The sequence below is a fragment of the Carcharodon carcharias genome, chromosome 21 (assembly GCF_017639515.1).
Source record: "Carcharodon carcharias isolate sCarCar2 chromosome 21, sCarCar2.pri, whole genome shotgun sequence".
NCBI classification, from domain to species: Eukaryota; Metazoa; Chordata; class Chondrichthyes; order Lamniformes; family Lamnidae; genus Carcharodon; species Carcharodon carcharias.
Window position 1 is genome coordinate 2,464,848 of NC_054487.1, and position 5,735 is coordinate 2,470,582.

At 51.5% G+C, this 5,735-nt stretch overlaps 1 non-coding gene across 1 annotated transcript; it reads left to right on the top strand.

Annotated features, from left to right (window-relative positions):
* The first annotated feature begins 5,285 nt into the window (after positions 1–5,285).
* On the top strand, positions 5,286–5,427 carry LOC121293452. Its single transcript, XR_005946531.1, has one exon. It is a non-coding gene; the product is annotated as a U4 spliceosomal RNA (small nuclear RNA).
* The last annotated feature ends 308 nt before the right edge of the window (positions 5,428–5,735 follow it).

Consider the following 5,735-nt stretch of genomic DNA (forward strand, 5'->3'; position numbering starts at 1 on the left):
GTGTTTCAGTTTGTAAAGGTTGAACCTGTTTGTATTTTTGTAATGGTGATTTAAAATGTTCGAAATGTTTTTGAAGATTTATGAATAAAGTATATTTTTGCAAAAAAAAAACTTGGCAGGGGAGAGACCTTCATCGCGTTTCTGCCAGGGAAAGAGCAATGGCTATAACCAGTTGAACCCCTTACCATGGGGTGCCTCACACCATCCGAGTCATGGTGAAGGGCAGCGAGCAAGGAACAGGAATGGATAGGACCTTCTTCACCAAGAGGATCCTATTCAAGCTGTGTGGTTTCGAGGCTGTGGAGATCTACTGCCTATAGGATTTCCCCAGCGCTGGTTTCTTTGATGTGACCTTCAAGCAAGTGGCAGCTTGTGTCAAACTCCTGAAGGTGTTTGAGGAAAAGAAAGACCTGCCAGAAATGAAGATCCTGACAGCATAGTCGCTTTTTGCTCTACCGTTTCATCGAGAACGGGTTGCGACGGTGCATCTGTACAACCCCTACGTCCCTGTTGCTGACGTGCTCACCTTCCTTACCAGGTACTTCGATAAGGTTGAGAGCTGCACTGAGGTTAAAGATAATTTGGGGATCTGGACATGTAAACGCCAGGTTAAGGTAACGCTCAAAACCGAAGGTAAGGGAGCCGTTTTCCACCCCCCTTCCAGATTCGCTATCGGGGGAAGCCGTGAGTACCTTGTCTACGCTGGGCAACCCAAACTTTGTCGCTCATGCGGCAAGTCTGGTCATGTGGCGGCCAACTGCAGTGCTGTCCTCTGCAAGAACTGCAAAAAGGAAGGGCACCAGACAAAAGATTGTAAACAGGCTAAGTGCTGCAACCTGTGTGGTGAGGCAAGTCACCTCTACAGGAGCTGCCCCAAATGCTGCCGTACTTATGCACAGGCAGCTAAAGCCAACGAGGGGGAAGCAGAAGAAATGCCTCGTGTCACACCAACCACCAAGGCCCCCAGGGAGAACAATGGAACAAAGGAGGACACAGAGCAAAACAAGGTGGAGGAAAAGATTGGGGCAACAGACAGCCAACCAACAGCACTGCCCCCTGAACCTCCCACTCCTCAGGAGAGCGAATCAACGGAGGAGGAGGAGGCAGCAGTGGGAAAGCAGCAGGGGGACTGGCAGCTGGTGAAGAGAGCCAAAAGGAAGAAGGGGCTAAAAAGAAACCAAGCCAGTTCCCAGACAAGAGTCAAGAGGCGTCTCCTATCCGACACGGATAACAAGAGCAGCAGCTCTTCGGACGAAGAAGTGCCAGGGCGGCGCCAACAGAAGAAGCGGCAAAACGCTAGGGAGTTGGAGTACGAGACACCCAAGCTCCAGAACATTGGTGACAATGAGGAGACCAGCGCACCCCAACTTGGCCCACAACCCGGTGAGGCCAGTGCACCACAACCCCAGGAATCTGGGAACTGTGAGGCGCTCAGCGCACCCCAGCTCCGGGAAGCCGGGAGCAGCAACGCCCCAGAGGGGGAGAGGATTGGAGAAGCTTCTCCAACAGAGGACATTTCAAACCCCGCTCTCTGCACGGACCCCCAGATGCCACCCGAGCAGAACATCTCCAATGGGGAGGTTCAGGACGCTTTCCCCAGCCCATCCCAAGTGAGGCAATTTGAGCACACCACGGGCATGAAGGAACTCTCAGAGACAACAGGTTCGGTAAGCGACTAACTGCTTTAAAATGGGTGTAAAGATTGTATCCATAAATGTGCGCAGCATTAAATCTACTACGCGATGTGTCGCGACCTTGGACTACCTTGCCAAGGTCAAAGCTGACCTGTTGTTTCTGCAGGAGTGTGCGATACCGCACCTCAGCTCCTACAGGCAATGGTCACGATGGTGGTCCCATGGGCCATCGATCTGGTCGGGGGGAAACGACTCTTGTTCCTCCGGCCTGGGGATTCTGCTGCGGGGAGGCAGCTTCACCGTCTCCCAGGTTAAGGAGGTGGTGGGCGGGCGCCTCCTTGTAGCAGACGTAATGTATAAGAATGCTCCACTCCGGGTAATTAACGTCTACGCCCCGTCACAAGGGGCTGAGCGGCTGGAGGTTTTTCAGCAGCTCCCACTGCTGCTGGCGACCTCCAGGCCGGTCATTCTGGGCGGTGACTTCAACTGCATCATCGATGCGGCTGGACGATCCGGCAGGGCCAACAGCAGATTGGACGCTACATCCAGATCCCTGATGGAAACAGTAAAGGATGCCAAGCTGCACGACGTCTTCAGCAACCCTGCAGATGGAGCGCAGCGTAGATACACCTGGTCGCGGCCTGACGGGTCCATCTGTTCCACACTTCCTGTTTGTGTCCCACGCATTTGCAGTCAGATCCACCGACGTCAAGCCGGTGTTCTTCTCTGACCACTGCCTCCTACTGGCTGACTGCCACTTAGAGAAGGACCAGAGGGTTGGCAGGGGGGTATGGAAGCTAAACGTGCAACTGCTGACCCCAGAGAACATTGAGGAGCTCAAGAGGGATTACAAAGGTTGGAGAACCATGAAACCCCACTTTGAGTCCCTGCCACACTGGTGGGAATCGATCAAGGGAAACATCAAGAGGTTTTTTGCCCTCAAAGGCACCCAGAAAGCTAGAAAGGAACAGAGGGAAATGTCCCGACTCCAGAAAAACATGCAGAATCTGCTCTGGCTGCGGTCGATGGGGGTCGATATCAAGGAGGAACTCCAAGAGGTGAAGAGCCAGCAAGCCTCGCTCTTTGCCTCGGAGGCCTCCAAGATCATCTTCCGTTCCAGAGTCCGCTCTGTAGAGCAGGATGAGACGTGCTCACGTTTCTTCTTCCAAAAGGTACACAGAGAGAGCTCTGTGATCAGCAGCCTGAAGGAAGAAGACGGCTCAGTTAAGTCATTGCAATCTGACATTTTGAGGATTAGCAAATCCTTCTATGCCGGATTGTATGACGTAAAGCCCACAGACAGCACGGCCTCCCATTCCTTCCTGTCCTCTATCACGGAGGTCTTAGATGACAGTACACGGGAGAGTCTGGACAAAGCGCTAACTCCTGACAAACTGACTGAGGCCCTCGAGTCCTTCGAGAAGAGTAAAACTCCCGGAAGCGACGTCTTGCCGGCGGAGTTGTATTCGGCTCTGTGGGACTGGATCGGCCCAGACCTGCTAGAAGTGTACGAGAGTATGCTCCTGGCCGGCAGTATGTCAGAATCCATGAGGAAAGGCATTATCACCCTCATCTACAAGCACAAGGGGGAAAGGGAGGAAATTAGAAATTGGCGACCCATTTCACTGTTGAATGTGGACTATAAAATTCTGTCCAAGGTCATCGCCAATCGGGTCAAATCTGCTCTGGAATTGGTGATCCACCCTGACCAGACCTGCACTGTGCCGGGCAGGAAGATCTCTGACAGCCTCGTGCTGCTCAGGGATACGATTGCCTATGTACAGGACAGGGGTGTGGATACCTGCCTCATCAGCCTGGATCAGGAGAAGGCCTTTGACAGAATATCGCACACCTATATGGTGGATGTGCTCTCCAAAATGGGGTTTGGGGAGGGAATTCGCAATTGGATCCAACTGCTCTACACTAACATCAGTAGTGCAGTCTCAATCAATGGGTGGGAATCAGATAGCTTTCCTATTAAATCTGGAGTCAGGCAGGGGTGCCCTCTCTCGCCTGTTCTTTTCGTGTGTTGCATAGAACCCTTTGCTGAGTCCATCAGGAAGGATCCGGGCATAAGAGGAGTGACGATCCCAGGTAGTGGAGGCACTCAGATCAAAGTCTCCCTGTACATGGACGATGTCGCCATCTTCTGCTCTGATCCGCTGTCGGTGCACAGACTTATCCACATCTGCGACCAGTTCGAACTGGCCTCGGGAGCCAAGGTAAATCGTGGGAAGAGCGAGGCCATGTTCTTTGGGAACTGGGCTGACCGATCCTTTGTCCCCTTCACTGTCAGGTCTGACGGCCTGAAGGTGCTGGGGATATGGTTCGGAGGGACCAGGGCACGCGTTAGAAACTGGAAGGAGCGAGTGTCTATGGTGAAAAGGAAACTGGGCATGTGGGAGCGACGCTCCCTCTCCATTGCGGGTAAGAACCTGGTCATCAGGTGTGAGGCACTCTCGCTGTTGCTGTACGTGTTGCAGGTCTGGCCCATTCCACACTCCTGTGTGGTGGCGATCACCCGAGCCATCTTCCGCTTTATCTGGAGGTCGAAAATGGATCGTGTCCGCAGGGACACGATGTACAAGCCTCTAGATAAAGGGGGAAAAAACGTGCCCAACATCGCCCTCATACTGATGGCCACCTTTGTGTGTGGCTGCATCAAGCGGTGCGTAGACCCTCAGTATGCAAACACCAAGTGTCACTACGTGCTGAGGTTCTACCTGTCCCCGGTGTTGCGAAGGATGGGTCTGGCCATGCTGCCGCGGAACGCTCCAAGTAGTTGGACCATGCCGTATCACCTGTCCCTCGTGGGACAATTTATGCAGAGAAACACCTTCGACCACAAGTCCGTCAGGCAGTGGTCGGCACGTAACATCTTAAAGGCCCTGAGGGAAAAGGAGAGAGTGGATCCTGTGGGATGGTTCCCTGAGCAGACTGACAAAGTCATTTGGCAGAATGCCTCATCACCAGAACTTTCCAACAAACACCAAGATGTAGCTTGGCTGGTGGTGAGAAAGGCCCTCCCTGTAAGATCCTTCCTACACGCCAGGAGTCTCACCCCCTCTGCACGTTGCCCTCGAGGAGGCTTTGGTGGGGAAGAGACCGTTGTTCACCTCCTTGTAGATTGTGTCTTTGCAAAGAAGGTCTGGAGAGGGATGCAGTGGTTGCTGTCGAGGTTCATCCCGAGCAGTTCTGTGACAGAGGACTCTGTGCTCTACGGGCTGTTCCCAGGGACACACACCGAGACAAACATCAACTTCAGCTGGAGGATCATCAACTCGGTGTAAGACGCTCTTTGGTCTGTCCGAAACTTGTTGGTTTTCCAGCGCAAAGAGTTGTCCCCGACCAAGTGTAGCAGACTAGCACTTTCCAAGGTCCAGGACTACGTGCTGAGGGACACAGTTAAGCTTGGGGCAGCTGCCGCAAAGGCGCAATGGGGAAGGGTCGCTGCCTAAGACCTTTCTGCCACAGTGCACTGGGGGGCTGGGAACTGTAAAGAGCCCCTCAGTCTGTACAGATTAAAATGTATGTCTGCCAATGATTGAAATATTCATTGTTTTTTCTGATACACCTTGTGTTTCAGTTTGTAAAAGTTGAACCTGTTTGTATTTTTGTAATGGTGATTTAAAATGTTTGAAATGTTTTTGAAGATTTATGAATAAAGTATATTTTTGCAAAAAAAAGTTTAACTGAGGCGCGATTATTGCTTATTGAAAACTTTTCCCAATACCCCGCTATGGTGACTTGCAACAAAGTCGCTATTAGCAATTTTTGATAGTCTCTTTGGAGACTATTTACATATATGAAAAGATAGTAAAAGAGGCCCAGAGGTTTCTGTTAATATTCAGCAGGCAAAGCAGCATCTGTGAAGAGCTGAGCTTTTCAGCATTTAATGTTTGTGTTGATTGAATTCTGTCAGTGCTGGGGTTGCTAATGCTGTTTAGACATTTTCATGAAATTGATTGGGTAACACTTGTATCACTAAATATTTTCTCACCATTTCCACGTTGCTGCATTTACCTGAGTGAGGATTCAGCGGGAGTGTTGCTACTTTCATTGATTTATGAAGCTGTCCCCCTGCTGCCATTTAGCTTCTCA